This window comes from Scomber japonicus, chromosome 4, assembly GCF_027409825.1.
Source record: "Scomber japonicus isolate fScoJap1 chromosome 4, fScoJap1.pri, whole genome shotgun sequence".
In the NCBI taxonomy this organism is placed as follows: Eukaryota; Metazoa; Chordata; class Actinopteri; order Scombriformes; family Scombridae; genus Scomber; species Scomber japonicus.
Window position 1 is genome coordinate 33,292,710 of NC_070581.1, and position 20,428 is coordinate 33,313,137.

A 20,428-nucleotide genomic window follows, 5' to 3' on the forward strand; every position below is an offset into this window, starting at 1 on the left:
TGATGGAGTCCCTCCTCCAAACAACCACAAACAGCTCTGCTCTCCTCCCCTCTGTCTCTATTTATACTATACTTCTGCAAATACAAGCAACAGTTCAAAGAAGTGGTGACCTGGGTAGGTGGAGTCTTTGATGATGTTGGTGGCTCTACTGAGGTAGTGTGATGCGCCTCCAGAGAGAGCAGTAGGCAGCCAATGATGTTCTCTGCAGTCTTCATCACTCTCTGGAGCGCTTTCTTATCTGCAGCAGAGCAGCCTGCGTATCACACCATCATGCAGTAAGTTAGCAGGCTCTCTATGGCCGCCCGGTAAAAGGCCACCAGCACCTTCCTTTTGGTGTTGAGCCTCATTAGCACTCTCAGGAAGTGCAGTCTTTGCTCTGCTCTCTTGATGGTTGCTGTGGTGTTGGCTGACCAGGAGAGGCCTTTGGATATTAGACATACAGAGAGGGAAAAGATCTGTCATGTTTCCTCCTGAAGTCCAGCATTAACTCTTTGGTCTTTGAGGTGTTCAGTGTCAGATTGTTCACTGAACACCAATGTTTATGGACAAAACAAGGAAATAAGGAGCACAATGGTTAATAAAATGAATTGCTTGAAAGGTGTAATATTTCAAAAATAGAAAAGCAGCACATTCCTAACATTAATACTTCATTATTTGTAATAAATGCATCACAACAAAGAGTTCAGAGCAGGGTGACACCCTCGCCTATGAAGGGAGCATTTCTACAAACATTCATTCAAGTTTTGTAACTTTAACCAGGTTCAATCAATCAATCTTTATTGATATAGCCCCTCTACACATAGAGCAGGTCTATTATTCTTTAAATTTAAGTTAAATACATCCAACATTTCCTCATGAGTAAGCATGTGGCAGAGGCAAGGGAAAACTCCCTTTTACAGGAGTTAAAGCAAAAAAAAAAAATCCTGAACTTTTGAGGGTGTGTGTGTGTGTGTGTGTGTATGTGGTCGGTCCTGTGGCATGGACACATTGACAGGGTAAAAAAAACAAAAACAAAACAAAGACATTATATGGAAATGAATGATTGCAGATTATGGTGGGCCTTTTGAAACTGCAGTAACAAAAATGGTCAGTAGTAGGCAATAATACTCCACCTCACTAAAATATGGTACTATACTAACACATGTAGCATTTAGGATTGCTTTTGATGTAGCCTACAGCTAACATCAGCTAATGTTTGGTTGTACCTTAGCACACTGCTAACGTTAGCTGCCTGTTAACGTGCAAAGCTAACATCACAATAACAGCATATCTTGACAAACTAGACAGTGAGCTGAATGTCCAGACAGGTAACATTACTGTTTATGTGAAGCACAGCAGAGCTGATGTTACTCACCTGTCCGATTTCACTCTCCGGTCTGTCTGCTCCCTCCGCCGGTTAGAAAACCACCGATGTGTCCGCAGGTCCTTGTCTGGTCAAATTTCTTATATTTCATTTGTTGTCCTTCTGACCTTCTCCTCTCTGGATGTTTCTCGGTCACTCTCTCCTTCTCCACTTTAATTGTCCGTACCATATTCACTATTTCTGGCTCTGGCCTCCTCCATTTGACACTCTTAACATCACTGGGTGCTACGCGCCGACTAGTGGTGTGTGGGCGATACTGCTACTGCAGCCAGGACCCGTGCACAAGCATGAACTGCAGTGGCTTTAGAGAGGCAATCTAGCGTGAATGCTCCCTGTCCCTGATTGGTTACATGGCTATCCGTCTACCTGTATTACCCAATACCTGTACACAGCTGAGAAGTCACGCAGATACGCTTCCATACAACAATGACACGCTTAACATCACTGGGTGCTACGCGCCGACTAGTGGTGTGTGGGCGGTACTGCGACTGCAGCCAGGCAGCGAGCCTGAGCTCAAGGCAAAGGAAAGGTGAAGTCAGCCAGTCGAGAGCTCTTTCCTGAGTTAAAACTGATGTCATATATTTACAGATATATGTACTCATTTACAGATCTTTGCATGCATTTGCAGATTTGTCTTCACTTGCAAATCTGAATACAGACATACAGATTTTTTTTTACCCACACACAGATGGGATCTCACTGTTTGTTTGTTTTTTAAGTTTATGGACAAAACAAGGAAATAATGAGCAGAATGGTTAATAAAATGAATTGCTTAAAATGTTTAATACTTCAAAAATAGAAAAGCAGCACATTCCTAACATTAATCCTTCATTTTTTGTAATAAATGTATCACAACAAAGAGTTCGGAGCAGGGTGACACCCTCGCCTTTGAAGGCAGCATTTCTACAAGCATTCACTTCAAGTTTTGTAACTTTAACCAGGTTCAATCAATCAATCTTTATTGATATAGCCCCTCTACACAAAGAGCAGGTCTAGATCGTATGCTCTCAATTTAAATTAAATACACCCAACATTTCCTCAAGAGCAAGCACGTGGCAAAGTCAAGGAAAAACTAACATAGATATTCAACATCATGGCAGTATATAAATAAGAGAAAACCACAAAGAGCATAATGTGTTCACTTTAAAAATAAATAAATAATATTAAAATCGATTCCATTTTTTGCTGGTAACCAGTGGAGGAAGTCGAGACTGGATAAAATGTTCTACAGATGTCAAAAAAGAAAATATTTGAGGAAAAATGGCACCATTTCAGATTTTCACTGTGTCATTATCGTGACGACAATAATTGACAATATTGATATTATTGCGATATCCATAGAAATGAATGAATTACACTCAAAATAAAAGTGTAGGGAGGTGGAGAGACAGTCTGTAACAATCACAGTACAAAAAGAACAATTACACTTAGTTAAAGGAAACCAGACAAACTGAGAAAGTGAAGATGCAATACTAGACAGACACCCTCCCTACATTTAAGAGTAGGCTTCAAACTTTCCTTTTTGATAAAGCTTATAGTTAGGACTCTTAGAGCTCTCAGCTTATGCTGCTATAGGCTTAGACTGCCGGGGGACTCCCATGATGCACTAAGCTCCTCTCTCCTCCTCCCTCTCTCTCTCTCTCTCTCTCTATCCATCCATCTATATTCATTAACATTCATGTACTATTAATACATTCAATAAGTTAAACTTCTTCCCCGGAGTTGTCTGTGCTTTCTGGTCTCACAGGTAATCTGGGCCTGTAGACGTCCGGATGACAGATTCCAGTCCCGGACCTTCAATGTGCTTCTCTCTCCTCTCCATCCTTTCTCTCCTCTCAACCCCGACCGGTCGAGGCAGATGTTCTCCCACTCTGAGTCTGGTTCTAAGGTTCTTCCTGTTAAAAGGGAGTTTTTTTCTTGCCACTGTTGCCAAGTGCTGCTCATGTGGGAATGTTGGGTCTCTTTAAAATTAAATCCTGAAGAGTTCGGTTTAGAACCTGCTCTCTTGTGATTTGGCGCTATACAAATAAAGATTGATTGATTGATTACATTTTGAGTTCTCTGAAAATGTATAATGATGTACATTGTCCATGTGAATAAATAGATAAATTACTGTTAAAGATCAGAGTCAAAGGTTAATACAACAACTACGTCATAAAACTGCAGATGTAAGCAGAAACATTCAAAGTGGATCATCATCATTACATAAACCTCACAGTTATCATCCACAGACATTAAAATCCATTCTTACTCCTCAAGCAGTAAAAGTCTTAACCTGAAGCATGCTGTTGTGATTAATGACTTCTTATCAGATGTCACAGAGAAAAAAAACCTCCAAACCACAACCTGTTCACCTGTTGGCCACTGAGGGAGGAAACAGGATGTCAGCAGCATTAAAGCTTCTGCCGTGAAGTAACAGTTGCGTACAGAGGCTGTGAAACTACTTTGGCATCAGTGCGTCTCTGAGGTGCAGAGTAGATAACGTTATCGGCCTGACCAGAGGGGGCGCTGCTGAGTGAGGAGGCAGCTCTGTTGGAAAAATCTACCTGAGTGTAGACGAGTTCATTCGAGTCGTCTTCAGGCTGGAAGAAAAGAAAGAGCTCAAGGTTTATATCTTATAGACTGTTTTAGTCTTAATAACATTTACTTTTCTTTAAAGACACATAACTGACAGAGCACAGTTTTTTCTTACTTTTCTCAGAGGACGGGAAGCTGCAGCAGTGACGGCGCTGTAGTCAGCTGAGTTTTCCACAGGAGCAGATCTGCTCTGTCCGTCGACCGCTCTGGTCTCCTCTCGGCTGGTCTGCAGCAGAAGAAGAAGAAGAGGATGGGTTTGGTTTGTATTAATATCAGCTGGTTTCACAAACACTAATGACGCTCAGATGTCACAAATTCACTTAAACTCACCTCTGGGAAATTAGCATACACTGTTTCCTCAGGATGTTCTGAAAAACACAAAGTTCAGAAGAATAAGTACATGCTAAAACATCTGAGAGACATTTGAGGCCTTTCTGGAAACACTTTTGTCCGTTCCTGTTTGAGCTTCTGAAGATTAGTCAAATTAGTCTGACTGGTTTTCACACATAGCAACACAGTCATGTTGTGTTGTGTTGATCTGATGTTTGAGTTGAATGAATGAATGAATGAAAAGGAGACTGAAAACTGAATACTGTGTATTTTGTTTGTTCTTCAGCTAATCGCTCCTTTTAGCCACTAATCTATAACTAGGAGTAACTAGGAATACGGATTTTATAGTTAGCCAGAGCTTGCTAACCCAAATTATAAAGGTGTGTTCAACACAAATGTGAAGCAAATTTACACCTGGCTTTATTTATGAGACTTTGGCAGTTGGACAGTTTGTGGTAAATAAACACAGACTGAACAACTTAGACACAAACCAACATGGACTAATCCAAACTTATCAGGAACTCAAAATCAATTTTCCTCGTAAAAGTTCTCCTGAACATAATTTGGTCAAATTTAAACTATTGTGAAGGCACACCGAGTCTCTGCCTGAAACATTAGGGAACATTATTCATCTTTAAAATAGACCAGCTGAGTACAAACTGCACATAGTTTGAGAGAATATTTGTTTCACATGTGAAAGCTTGTTTGAAGCAAATTAACTTAAAGTTTGTTAGAAATGGTTTCAGATGTTCACCTTTGGGTTTAGAGGCTCTTTTCTTGCAGAGTATCAGCACAGCCACGGAGAACAGGAGCACAAAGATGAACAGAGTCAGACCCACGTAAAGCAGCACACCTGTTGTAGATGGAACTGTAGAAACAGGTTTGTGTTTGGATCAAGTTTAGATACGCCTCCTTATTCAAGGGTTTTTCTCTATTTCTATGTTTTCTTTGTAAAACAATAAGAAAAACATCAAAATTATTTAAAAAAAAACATGTAGTATTATCAAGTAGCAACAAAGAAAGTAGATCATGTGAAATTTCAAATGTACCTGAACCTCTACCTGTTGTCTTATTTTTCTGCTGTTCAGTGGTTTCTGTGGTAGTTATGTTTGACACATATCAGACCAATAAGCAGAATCAATATGTAACTCATCTAGGAGAGTGCTCTGTCTTACTGAGCTTCTCCTTAAAAGTGAAGGTAAATGTACCTGAACCTCCAGCTGTTGTCAAAGTCTGTGTTGGTGTTGGTGGGGTTGAAGGTCTGACAGTCGGCTTTGGTGTTGATGGGGGCGGAGCTATGAACAATAAAAAGAAACACACTGATACAAAATAAATCCTGATCAGAGAAATAAAATGCTCCTTTAGCTGACCGGCTGCTTAAAAAAGCGATGGTAACATTTAAATTAAATAGTCAGTTTATTATAATGTTTTTTCAGTCAATCAATCTTTATTTGTATAGCGCCGAATCACAACAAAGTAATCTCAAAGCACTTTACACATAGAGCAGGTTTAAACCGTACTCAGGTTTAATTTTAAAGAGACCCAACATTCCCACATGAACAACAGTGGCGAGAAAAAACTCCCTTTTAACAGGAAGGAACCTCAGAACCAGACTCAGAGTGGGAGAACATCTGCCTCAACCGGTTGGGGTAGAGATGTGCTGAGAGTGCTCAGTAAATAAACACTTCCTGTATCAATCTTCACAGTGATTATTAGACCAAATATCAGGTTATTAAAATATCAGCTGCAGTCAGAAAAATGTTTCCTCTGACCTCCAGACACATGAAGAAACATTTTCATGACTTTCAGTAGAAACTCACCATCTGTGACGGTGAGCTCAAACCCCTGGTATGGACCCGAATAGTAACTGGACAAACCACACCAATAACGTCCAGAGTCAGATTTTCTCAGCTGTGTGATGGTCACATCCAGACGACTTCCTGTACTTGTCTCATAATATCTCATGCTGTATCTGTCACTTCGAACACTGTCATCATACGTTTTAAGAATGTGTCGGTTACATTTGACCTTACAGAAGTACCTCCAGATTCCAGTCGTCTCAAAGTAACATGTAGCTGTGACACTTTCTCCTTCAGTTCTTGTATAAATGGGGATTTGTGCATTGATGAGACCAATGTTTCCATCCTGCAGCACTGTTGGAAAAAAAACAAATCAACAGTCAATAATTAACATTTCCACACTGATCCACAGAGTCACACTGGGAGCTGCCCAGTTCAACCAGTCTGTGATTTGACTTGATTTATTCTGTCAGGAAGGACTCGATGGATGCAGCATAAAGTAACACATGCAAGTGTGTGTTTTGTGTTTCTTTTACATTTTGTTTTGATGCCTTTTGTGTTTTATCTAAAGCACTTTGAATTGTCTGTTGCTGAAATGTGTTGTAGAAATAAACTTGCCTGTATAATCACTCTTTCCTTCTATTTCAGCAACATAATACACTCCCACTAACTACTGCTGTTACTATACATTTGTTATTGTAAAAGTAAAATAGCAATTAGTAAAATAAAACCAAAAAAATTTGAAGTAAAATCACATTTAATTATCCCTCTTTGCAGTCAAAATAATGTCAACATGAATTTAAAAAAATATATATTATTAATAGTTTTGTATTAAAATGAAGAACAAGTTGATTTGTGTGTATCAGTGTTTGATTGACATTAGCTGACAGTCTGCATGTTACACTGTACAGAAAACACTGCTGTAGCTACAAGTCATAGACAGACAGTGAGTTGCTGACAGGAAGTTTGAGGAACAAAAATGAAACAAGCATCTAAACGGTCCAAAGAGACATTTTCAGTTATGCTAACATACATAGAAGAATCTAAACTCAACTTATATTTAAATGTAATTTCTAATGAATCTGTGCTTCTTAACATTCATCTTGTAAACATTTAATTAACATTAGATCTAATTATGGACTAACACTTTCTCTCTTGTTTTGAAACAGATGATCTTATTAATTGCTGTTGAGTGCTTCTAATTCTACGTCAAACATTTACTATTGTTAATGGAAACTTTAAGAATCACAAATTATCATTAGAAAACACATCAGTAAATTCTTTTTCTGAGTTTCTCCACATGACAAGGCATTATTTACTGGTTCAAGGTTGTTTTTTTTTCTCTGCTCCAAAAAGAGGAACTGAATGGTTCACTAACCACCAAACGGACAAAAGAAACGCTGTGTTCACTCTGTAGTCTTGAAATGCTTTTTGACTTCGGCTGCTACTCATATGTTTCTCTGCTCCTCAGTAAGAAGTTATATTTATTTAGTCAAATGTACCAGAAAGAGTTTCAAAAGCAGTTAAGCTAAAACAGTCAGACTGAAGCAACAGAACAAACACTTTGTTATGAATAAGGTCAAAAATACAACACAAAGAAACTGAATTCTGCTTCATATAAAACAAACACAGTTAGAAGAGTTGATTTTAGATCAATGTGAAAAGGATCATTTCTGGATGTGAGCCGGTAGCTCATTGGCCAAGACGCAACTTAACTGCTACATCCGTGGTTTGACTACGGCCTCTCCCCACAGAGCCCTTGTTTCCTGTCTACTCTCTACTGTCACTGTAATAAACACTTAGTCACAAACTGTCAAATGAACTGAAGTAAAACCTGTTTGCATGCAAAAATAACAAGAATTACTGATAATTCTCAGTGTTTAAACCCTTCAATGTTACAAGTGCTGCTAATGATTGACATCTTAAAGTGACTCTGTTCATCATGTTTAACCACAGAAATGTGTTCACATGTATCCCTCACCCCAACTTTGAATAAAGAATATAACATAATATAAAGAAATAAGAAGTGAATGTACTCACTGAGGAAGAAAAAGCAGATCAAAGTGTGACAAACTTTCATCTTACGGTCTGGTTTAATTCTTTCTTCCGTCTTCACTTTCAAACCAGGAACTTGTAACTTACTTCTCTAAATGATGGAGTCCCTCCTCCAAACAACCACAAAATTGCACAAACACCTCTACTCTCCTCCCCCCTGTCTCTATTTATAATGTAGTTCTGCAAATACATGCAACAGTTCAAAGAAGTGGTGACCTGGGTAGGTGGAGTCTTTGATGATGTAGCAATGTCCTCCAAAGAGAGCAGTAGGCAGCCAATGATGTTCTCTGCAGTCTTCACCACTCTCTGGAGCTCTTTCTTATCAGCAACAGAGCATCCTGCGTATCACACCATCATGCAGTAAGTCAGCAGGCTCTCTATGGCCGCCTGGTAAAAGGCCACCAGCACCTTCCTTTTGGTGTTGTGTGCAATGTTTGCTCTGCCCTGTTGATAGTTGCCGTTTGCTGACCAGGAGAGGCCTTTGGATATTAGGACACCCAGGAACTTGGATGTCTGAACACCAAGCAGACAGCCTCTGAATCTCATCCCTTTATGCTGACTCATCTTCCCCAGCAGTCTTGAGCATTCATCCTTCCGGTCTTGCAACAGGCCTACTGCTTTCACAATGTTGCTGCTGTTGTCGGTTATGATAGCAGCACTTTATCCTCACTTACATCAAAGCAAGCAGATATTTCAAGAAATGCTTCTGTCAGTCCTCCCATGCTCCATCCACCAACACACAATGTCAATCCCCTAGCCTCTCCGACAATGTCTTCAAGTTTTTCGGTGGCTGTTTTCATTTTTGCCCTCATCAGGTGATTAACCTGGGCAGACCCTGGAACTCTAAACATGTGCACAGTCTTGTGGAAAGCCTAGAGTCAATGCACATTTGAGCCACTGACTGCTAAAGCTTACCATGTTCCTGTGTGGTAGTACACCATGTGCTGCACTGAGGTATGGTTTGCTGGGTTTGTGAAGCTCTTGATGCAGGGCAGCTGTCTGATGGCGAGTTCACGTTAGCCGTCTCCTGCTCCCGCGAATGGAACTTTTCATGAGCTTCTCTGTGAGAGTTTCGAAGATGAACTTTAAAATTTGTGGGATTTTTCTTTTAGTTGCATCCTATAAATGTTCCCATCAGTCCTCATCACGACACATTTACTTTTATCTATTTCAGGGTTGCTCTTGACATACCCCCATATAGGGCTGTGGCGTTTTTGCCCTCTACTTTGCCCTAGAAAATAATAAAATGCACGTCAAGCATCTTCTTCCTGTGTGTTATGCAGCAGACAGCATCCGCTCTGCTGCCACCTTCTGGAGCAGCCCATCATCTCAAGAGGTCAAACTGAACAGAAACAGAAAAAAATCCAAGTTGATTTTATCTGCAATTCAGTTTAATTTGTGTTAGTTTTGCATTTTTCACATTAGTTTTTAATTGCTTTTTTTAAACTATAATTTTTATTTTTATTTCAGTTAAAAGTATTTTTTCACTACAACTTTTAGTATTAGTTTTCGTTAACTATAATAACCCTGGTCATGCCTGAAGATCTTGAATGACCTCACTGCCTCTTGACCACTGCCATCACCTGTTAGAAAGAGGGAGAGATGAATAGATAGAGAAAGAAAAGACAGAAAATAAACACCAAAGATCAATGTGTGATGGGCTAATGATTGTGTAACAACCAGAAGTAGTTTTTCTTTAAAATTAGATAGCCTCTCTATAAGATAAGAGACTCAACATATAATTTGGACCAGCGTCTCAGAAGTCTAAATTCACTCAGGAGAAATGGGCATTGAACAATAAACTGGACACAAAACACAAGAGCAACTATTGTGATTAAAAAGGCAAGTAACACAATTGATTTCTTTCATTAATCAGTTCTTTTTCTCTCTTATTTCCTTTCTCTTCCTTATATTCTCTCAAAATAACAACAATAACAACTGTAATTTCCCTGCAAGGGATCAATAAAGTAAATCTAATTTACCAAATATAATAATAACACTACAACATGTATAAAATAGAACTAAATAAATACAAAAATAAATAAACTTTTCCCCTTTCTTTAGACATAATCAGGAATCCACCTGTTGGCTGATTATCAAATTATTGTTAATTTTTAATTTAGAATTAACTTTTAGTTTTTTAGTTTAGTTTTATATTAAGTGCTAAATTTATTTCGGTATGATTAAAATGTCTTTGTTTGCTCTTTTACTAATTAGGCTATAATTAAACTATTTATTCCTCGTCTCTATCCCACAGGTGGTTCGTTCAACCTTATTCTTCCCTTTCTAACGCAACAAAATAAAATGCTAACAAAATAATAATAACAATCACAATATCAAAAACTTAATTATCAATTAAAAAAGAAACAAAACACAACAACTTTTTCTATCTGGTTCAGGGTTGGCTCGCCACTTCAGCCCTACTGTACTGTTCACTACCAGAACCAGCCGGGCAGAAGAACTCAGATCTCTGGTGCAGATGATGATGATGATGATGATGATGATGATGAGGAGGAGGAGGGGATGAAGAGGAGGAGGGGATGAAAAGGAGGTGGAGGTGGACCTGGCCCTGTAACCACTAAGCCAAAAAAAATTATAATCACTACACAGAATCACTGATTTTTTCTTTTCTTTCAAAATCACTCTTGTTCTATATTTACAAATTCAATCATTTAATTGAAATTAATAAACTAAACTAAACTAAACTTGCATTCTTGCTTATCTTTTCATGTTTCTCTCCTCTCTTTTCTTTTCAATCATTAAGACATTAAAAATCAATAACACAATTACAAACAGGTTATATAAATTTAGCTTAAAATATATACAATATGATAATGATATTACAAATAATACAACTTTAACATGACTTATATACAAATTGATTTCTATATACACACACAACTCAAAATAGCTACTATTCAGGTAATAATCCTCAATTGCTAACGGTAGCATTGTTAGCACCAATGGCTATAAACTGCTAACAATGCTAGCAGTTCTAGCAACTGTTAGCACAAACAGCTATTAACAGCCACCATCGGTTGTCAACATTAGCGGTGGCTAACCGATGCTAACACTACTGTTTTTCTTTTTTTCCTTTTTCCTAAACTAAACTATTTTGTCAGTGAATAATGTCATATTTATAACAAATTAGTTTCAATCAAAACTCACCGGGATTTTACTTCAGCAGAAAGAGCAGCAGTAGTGTGACTGCTCCAGGTTACAGCCATGGTTACAGCTCTATATGTTTGATCACTCTGGGTTCTGCTCTGTCTGTGTATCTGGATTAGCTGCTGCTTTGACAGGTGACACAGGCTTTTATAGTCTGTGTGCTGATACAACAGTTATTTATCTAATTACATTCAAAAATTATTATTGTTATTTTTTTATTAATTCATTTTATTATTAAAATTATATCCACATAAATTCACTTTTCTCCAATCAATTTTCTAAGTTATCCAATTCATTTTATTCCACTGTTTTGGTAACCGGGGGTTACATTTGCTTGTTTTATATTTACAGTAAATTTGTTGTAATTTTGTCCTTTCACTTGCCAAGTAGACTGCTGAATCTATGTCACAATGAGCTTTTAAATCCCATTGACAGCTTGTTAAACATTTTCTTTAGAAATGCAAACATTAAGGGAAAAAACATACTCTGATTTAATTTTGCTTAATATGGTAGCATGACATCAGGAGGAGAAGGCTTAATTGTATGACGGCCTCAAACAAGTCAGTCAGGAAGTTACAGAAAGCTACAAAGGTTTCATCTTCCATCATCCTCTTCACCTGCAGGACATAAAGGCAAGGCAAGGCAAGGCAAGAACCAATATATCACAACCAAATGAATCTAAATTTCTTTGCATTTTGGACATTTAATCAAACAAAACAAGACATCACCATGAGATCCTAGAAATGAAGACACACATTTCTCACTGTTTTTTTTTTTTTTGGACAAAACAAAGAAATAATCCACAGATTGATTAATAAAATTAATTGCTTAAAAAGATTGAATATTTGAAAAATAGAAAAGCAGCACATTGCTAAAATTAATCCATCATTTGTTGTAATAAATGCATCGTAAAAAAAAAAAAGAGTTCAGAGCAGGTTGACTTCGGTTTTGACTTTGCAGGGAGCATTTCTACATTTACTTCAAGTTTTGTCATTTTAACCATGTTTAACATAGCTATCCAACATCATAAAAGTATATAAATACTAGAAAACCACAAAGAGCATAATGTGTTCCCTTTAAAAATATATAAAGAACCTTAAAATCTATTAAATTATTTACTGGTAACCAATGGAGGAGGTTGACACAGGAGGTAAACAAAGCATGTAAAATGTTCTCCAGATGCCGAAAAGAAAGAATATTTGAGGCAGAACGGTCACAATATCAGACTTCCACTACACGATCATTGTAGCAAATTAATTAATTTATTCTGAATAAAGGAATGTGGTGTTCAGATAAAATCAATTAAATAATAAAAGTTTCAAAATAAAACTGGCAGACTCTCTCTACTGTGATCTGCAGTTCCCATAGACGAACAAAATCAGTAACACCAAACTCTGCTTGGTACACTGCAACAGATGACTGATATCAGGATACTAGCACAAAAAATGCAAAAATAAGTCTTGTAGACAAGAGTGTGAAAAGATGTGTCTTGCAGTCTAGTACAAAAGAAGACATAACTCTGCAGATTACTATCAAAATGTACAAAAAATAATGTCTCGGGGAAGCAAATGAATGCTAAAGTAACTATTTTAGGCAACCAACAGAGTGCACAAATACCTATACTATACTATACTGTGACACAAAGAGCCCACAAATTCACACTTTACAAGCTTACATTCACAGGTCAAAATGTTACAATGAATGTGCAGAATTATAATACATACTAACTTATGCATTTGTTCCGGAGCACAAACAGCATTAATGGCGGGATGTTAGCTACATGACAACCGTCTCTCTTAGTCCGTTCATCTGTCAACATCTAACACATACGGACACATTACTTTAAAACCCATATCACTTGGTATTCCATGTAAACAGTCACATTTATAACATATTTACCTTCATAAACAGTCCAAATACGCCTGCAAACCGTAACGTGTCCGCACCGCTGTAAACAAGATGACGACTTCCGGTTTTTCGGACCGCTCTCTAAACAGTTCCCCAAATTGAGACAGTGCCATCTGGTGGCGTTAGTAACCAGTTACATTACATTTTCCCACCCGGCTACACTTGTATACAAGTGATACAAATGATGGAGTCCCTCCTCCAAACAACCACAAACAGCTCTGCTCTCCTCCCCTCTGTCTCTATTTATGCTGCAGGTCTGAGTTTACATGCAATGTTTTAGAGCTGCAAGGATTAGTGCAACTGCTTTCATTATGAAGTAATTAATTTAGTCATTTTGTTAAGTAAAAAAAAAAATAACAAACATGCTGGTTGCTGCTGTTAAGAGACACACTCTTTTATTGAGTGTACTCAGTTGTTGTTATGTGATATGTGATTGTACTGCTGTTTAATGGGTTTTCACTACAGTTAGTCGCCACTCATGCTGTGTCATCACATTTTGTTTAGTCCACACCCAAGCTTGTTCTGTCTGTGAGGTTCAGAGTTCATCCCTCCATGACCGGAGAAAAATGTAAGGTCATGTTTAGTCTGAAATAAAAAATGCCAAAAGGGCTAAAGAATATGGAGCCCAACTATAAGCTTTATCAAAAAGGAAAGTTTTAAGGCTACTCTTAAATGTAGAGAGGGTGTCTGCCTCCCGGATCGAATCTGGGACACCCTCCCACACTCTCAGATCCTCTTCTGCCATCGAGCTCTCTGTTCAATCTGCCAATTTAACTACCATGGGGTCAAGAACCTTCAGCCAATCTGCCCCCAACCTTTGGAGCTCCCTCCCACTTTTAAATCTGTGTGAAAACACACTTCTGTCTTCTGTCTCACACTGACTATTTAATCACATTCATGTTGATCTATTGTACTAACTTCTACTTCAATGTCTGCAGATTTTATAATCTTTGATGCACCGTTTGTTTTTATGTGTGTCTTCTGGAAAGAGAGGTTAGATGTTACATTATTCATACCCATAGTTGTACCCGTTGTTTTGCAGTGAGTTGTCATCCATTCATCCATACATACAACATTACACCATAACAACCAAAAGAGAAAAACATGATAAAGATAAAAGATAGAAGTGCTCCGAAGCTCAAGGCTTCACCAGTAAACACACAGATTTCCTAAAACACGGAGTGACCAAGATAAAAATGGCTATTGATCCAAGGATATGATAAATATAATAAAATAACTCAGATTCTTGGCTACAAAATAGAAATAAATAAATAAATAATATGCCTATGCCTATGATTAAAATGCATCATTATAATCATCCTCACTGATGATACACTGATTCACAACATCATTGCGTTAAAAGGTTGGTGAAGCAGATCAAGTCAAATTTATTTACAGACCTTTAACAACAGTGCTTTACAGAGACATTTATGATACAGTTAATTAAAACAAAACAAATACAAGACAAAATTAATACAATTTTATCACTATATCAAAAATGAAGGGGAAACAAAGGCGTTTGTATAAAGTTCGGCCTTTAGCAAGGAATTAAAAGTGGAGACTGACGGGGGAAGATACACCAACTACATCATAAAACTCATCATTATTACATAAACCTCACAGAGAGCAACAGGCAGATAGACAGAGAGGAACTAGAAGATTACATGTTTTTTCTTTTTAGTTGTAGGTGTTAATTACATCACTTGACTTAAAACAGTTTTCATCCACAGACATTAAAATCCATTCTTACTCTTCAAGCTTTTTTTAGGTTAACGGAAGGAGTTTCAAGTTCAACTTACAACCAAAAAATGACAGATAATGTACAGTGCAGGAAGAGGCAGAAAACCCAAATGGGCTTATTTAAAGCCTCCACCTAAATGTTAAAATTACACAATAATACAGAAAATAATATGACTACATAGAACAAACCAAATAATTACAAATACATAATCACAGCAGTACAATAAAAGTAAGTTTTAACCTGAAGCATGCTGTTGTGATTAATGACTTCTTATCATATACTCATCCAAACCACAACCTGTTCACCTGTTGGCCACTGAGGGAGGAAACAGGATGTCAGCAGCATTAAAGCGTCTGCTGAGGTGAAGTAACAGTTGAGTACAGAGCTTATTAATCTACTTTGGCATCGGTGCGTGTCCGAGGCACAGAGTAGATAACGTTATCAGCCTGGCCAGAGGGGGCGCTGTTGAGTGAGGAAGCAGCTCTGTTGGAAAAATCTACCTGAGTGTAGAGGACATCACTTGAATCGTCTGCGGTCTGTAAGAAAAGAAAGTGCTCAAGGTTTATATCTTATAGACTGTCTTAGTCTTAATAAAAGCCTAAACCTACTATTTCAGTTAGTAATTGATACATTTTCTTTTCTTTATATACTTGACGAAACCCCGAAGTTCTGAAAGATTACTTAGAAAATTACCGTCTTGTGCTAAAGCCACTTTTGTCATTTGTTTGGAACAAGGAAACCTAAAACCATTCAGAATTATGGAAGCGTATTGCTGCCAACCCAGAAAAAGAACAAAAGGATCAGTTTCACATTATAACTTGTTAGATTATAATGTGAAAACGCATATTTTAATGAGGAAACTGGGTGCGGAGAACAGATAGGAATATGGCTCATTTGCATGTTTGGGTTGAGACATGATGAGATTCTGGTGTTAGAAAGAAATGGCTGCAGCATGTTTTATCCACAGATAAAGCCTCACTACTGGAGGAAAATATACACATCAGATAAAGGGCATGATGTGTACTGTGTATTATGTTTCTATCTGTGCAAAATCTTAATCTAGAAAAGTAACTAGTGACTAAAGCTTTCAAATAAATATGCAAATGTAGTTGAGTAATATGAAGTACAAGTAAATCAAAATTGTACGTAAGTGCAGTGTTATAGTTAATGTACTTAGTTACAACTTCGACCCCTGGAGAAGGAAACTATGTGGTTAATGCTGCTGTTTTTTGTCCATAGAGCTAAAATGCTGCCACTGTTTTTTTCTTACTTTGCTCAGAGGACGGGAAGCTGCAGCAGTGATTTCACCGGAGTCAGCTGAGGTTTCCACAGGAGGAGATCTGCTCGGTCCGTCGCCCACTCTGATCTCCTCATACACTTGGGTGGTCTGCAGCAGAACAAGAAGAGGATGGGTTTGGTTTGTACTAATATCAGCTGGTTTCACAAACACTAACGATGCTCAGATGTCACAAATTCACTTAAACTCACCTCTGGGAAATTAGCATACACTGTTTCCTCAGGATGTTCTGCAAAACACAAAGTTCAGATGAAGAAGAACACGCTAAAAAATCTGAGAGACACTTGAGGCCTTTCTGACCAAAACACTCATGGAAACACTTTTGCCCGTTCCTGTTTGAGCTTCTAAAGATTAGTCAAATTAATCTGATGACGGGTTATAAACATTTTCACACAAGTTCTGATGTTTAAGTTGAATGTGATGAATGAATGAAAAGGAGACTGAAAACTGAATACTGTGTATTTTGTTTGTTCTTCAACTATTTGCTCCTTTTAGCCACTAGTCCACAAATAGGAAACGTTAGAAATACAGTTATTGTAGTTTGTTACAACTAGATAGATACATAGATAGATAGATAGATAGATCGATAGATAATCATTGTCTTTGCAAGTATACAATGAAACGCCATTTGAGCAGTCCAATTGCAGCATAAAAGTATAAAATATACACATAACACACATCTCGGACCATACCCATGACCACATACACATTCATACCCATTCCCATAAAAACTTTAAAATATGTGTCGAATAGTCTAAAATATAAATAAATGTGTAAATAAGGGGCAATGATGATCTCCAAACTTAGATCAGTTCTCTTTTCTTCTCACCAGGAGAAAGTCATCCATGCTTTCACATCCTCCTTGATTAATGCATCTCATTATATTCTGGTATCACTTGTGGCGCTTTTCCACAATACAGTTCCAGCACGACTCGACACGACTCGGTACGGTCATATTTAAAAATGCCGGGTTTGATTCTTGTGTGACTCTTCCAGTGACAACTCTTCTGACCAATCAGTGGCCGGCAGACTGTTGATGTCACATTTAGTATCGGCTCGGCTCGCTTGGAACCTCAGCAGAGGAGATACTAAAAAAGTACCAGGTACCAGGTACTATCCCTGATGGGAACGGGAAAAAAACAAGTCGAGTCGTGCTAGAACTGTATAGTGGAAAAGTGCCATTAGTCTTGTTTATTGCATCTCAAAATGCAGCAGCAAGATGTTTGACAAGGGTATATTACACCCACTCTTGCCTCCCTACACTGGCTACAGGGGTTTTAAATGCTGGTGTTTTTACAAGTTGTTAAATAGCTTTGTCCACTCTTACATTACAGAACTCCTGGCCAAAGACTTCTGTGTGTCCCAACTTCCGGGACTAAGTGTTATGGAGAGCAGGGATTTCTCTATCGCTGCTCTAAAAACTACGGACTATTTTAAAAACATCTGCTAACAGAGGAGATACCAGGACTGGTTCATTGAGATAAATTAAGGTGGTTGTTGGATTTGTTAGAAATGGTTTCAGATGTTCACCTTTGGGTTTAGAGGCTCTTTTCTTGCAGAGTATCAGCACAGCCAAGGAGAACAGGAGCACAAAGATGAGCAGAGTCAGACCCACGTACAACGGCACATCTGTTGTAGTTTGAACAGTAGAAGTAGATTAGAGGTTTGGGTTTTTTGTGTATTAAAGCAAAGTTCCAAAGATAAATGTACCTGGACCTTTATCTGTTATCTCGGTTTCTTCCTGTTCAGACTGGTTGGTAGTTTTAGTAGAGGATGATGAAGATATGGTGCTTCTTCTGAAACTCTGTGTTGTTGTTGTTGGTGTTGGTAGTGGTGGGAAAGGTCTGAGAATCCGAGCTGTGAATAAAAACGAAACAAACAAAAGAAAAGAGAAAAAAAATGAAGAAAACGATGGCAACATTAAAAACACTGAGACAGTAAATGAACACTTCCTGTATCAATCTTCACAGTGATTATTAGATCAAATATCAGGTTATTAAAATATCAGCTGCATTCAGAAAAATGTTTCCTCTGACCTCCAGACACATGAAGAAACATTTTCATGACTTTCAGTAGAAACTCACCATCTCTGACAATGATCCAAAACTCCTGGTATGGACCCAAATTGTAACTGTCCAAACCACACCTGTAACGTCCAGAGTCAGGTTTTCTCAGCTGTGTGATGGTCACATCCAGAAGACTTCCTGTAAGTGTTGTTACATATCTCATCCCAAATCTGCCACTTTGAGCACTGACACCAAACGTTATAAGAGGTCTTTCACATCCCTCCTTACAGAAGTACTTCCACCATGCAGTCTTAGTAAAGAAACATGTAACTGTGATACTTTCTCCTTCAGTTCCTGTATAAACGGGGATTTGTGCATTGATGAGACCAATGTTTCCATCCTGCAGCACTGTTGGAAAAAAAACAAATCAACAATCAATAATTATCATTTCCACACTGATCCATCCACAGAGTCACACTGGGAGCTGCCCAGTTCAACCAGTCTGTGACTTGACTTGATTCGATGGATGCAGCATAAACTCTCACATTTTTCTAATGATTTGATTGAGTTTAAATGTTTTAAATTACATCTTTTTCCTCATTTTTCTTTTATTTGTTAACTTAATTTTTATTCAGTTATCAACACATTTTCATTCAATTACTTTATTTTCCCTTTACAGCTAATCTTGGTCTTTACACATATATTCACTTATTAAGTAATAAAACAACATGAAGAAAAAAGAAAATACAGTAAAAAAGGATAGGCAAATCAAACCAATCTGTGTTTCTTATTTTATTAATACATTTTTAAATAAATAAATGCCCATGTAAAGTCAACAATATTAAATTGTAAATATTAACTAAAGGTACATCTGCTCCACTAGTCCCTTAATGTGCAAATAATATCTACCAATGAAAAAAGGGGAACAGAATGATTCAGCAAAAAAAAAGGACAAAAAAAGTTTAAAAAAAAAGTTAAATTCACACAGTTAAAATGCCGATTTACTTCGACTGCTACTCATATGTTGCTCTGGTCCTCAGTATTTTTTTTTTTGCAAAATGTACCAGAAAGAGTTTCAAAAGTAGTAAAGCTAAAACAGTCACACAGAAGCAACAGAATGAATATGGTCAAAAAAAATAATTTTGTTGCATATACAATAAACAAAGAACAAGAGTTGATTTTAGATCAATGTGGATGTGAATTAAAAAAGTAGAATTGCTCAATAGCCCATTGGCCAAGATGCCACATAACCGTAATTCTGCAGTTCAGTTCTGACAGCAGTCTTGTGTTGCACGTCACCTCTTACTGCCCCGCCCCTTTGTTTCCTGTCTACTCTCTACTGTCACTGTAATAAAGATTTACAGTCACAAGCTGTCAAATAAACGGAAATAAAACCTAAAATAAACTGTTCCTGAAAGTTCTCAGTGGGTAAAATCTTTAACGTTAATGATTATTTTGAGGAAGTAACAAGTGCTGCTAATGATTGACATCTTAAAGTGACTCCGTTCATCATGTTTAACCACAGAAATGTGTTCACATGTATCCCTCACCCCAACTTTAAATAAAGAATATAACATAATATAAAGAAATAGGAAGTGAATGTACTCACTGAGGAAGAAAAAGCAGATCAAAGTGTGACAAACTTTCATCTTACGGTCTGATAGTTTAATCCTTTCTTCCGTCTTTACTTGCAAACGAGGAACTTGGCTCACTTCTCTAAATGATGGAGTCCCTCCTCCAAACAACCACAAACATGCACGCACCTCCTGCACACTCTCCTCCCCTCTGTCTCTATTTATACTGCAGGTCTGAGTTTACATGATGAAATAGTTATTTAATTCATGTTGTGAGGCAAAAATAACAAACATGTTGGTTGCTGCTTCCCAAATATGATGATCTGACACTTTGATGCAATGTCATAAATGATAGTAAATTCAATTTCTTGGGATTTTGTACTTTTGATCGAACAAAACAAGACATTTTAAGACATCAGTGTGGGATCCCAGAAATTATAACAGGTATTTCTCTCATGTTTATGGACACAACAATAAAATAATCAGCAGAATCACCAATGACTAATTGCTAGTTGCAGCCCTACAATGTTGAATATTTCACAAATACACATTACTCCTCTTTAGCTGGAAGAGAGTACGTAATACTGACTTGGGCTGAGCCCCGAGAATT

The 20,428-nt window shown here is 37.6% G+C and overlaps 1 long non-coding RNA gene across 1 annotated transcript; it reads right to left on the reverse strand.

Annotated features, from left to right (window-relative positions):
* Positions 1-3,781: 3,781 nt before the first annotated feature.
* LOC128356791 (uncharacterized) lies at positions 3,782-4,305 on the reverse strand. Its single transcript, XR_008321199.1, has 3 exons — positions 4,271-4,305; positions 4,056-4,166; positions 3,782-3,945 (listed from the first exon to the last, which is right to left on the reverse strand). It is a non-coding gene; the product is annotated as an uncharacterized LOC128356791 (long non-coding RNA).
* Between the last annotated feature and the right edge of the window lie 16,123 nt (positions 4,306-20,428).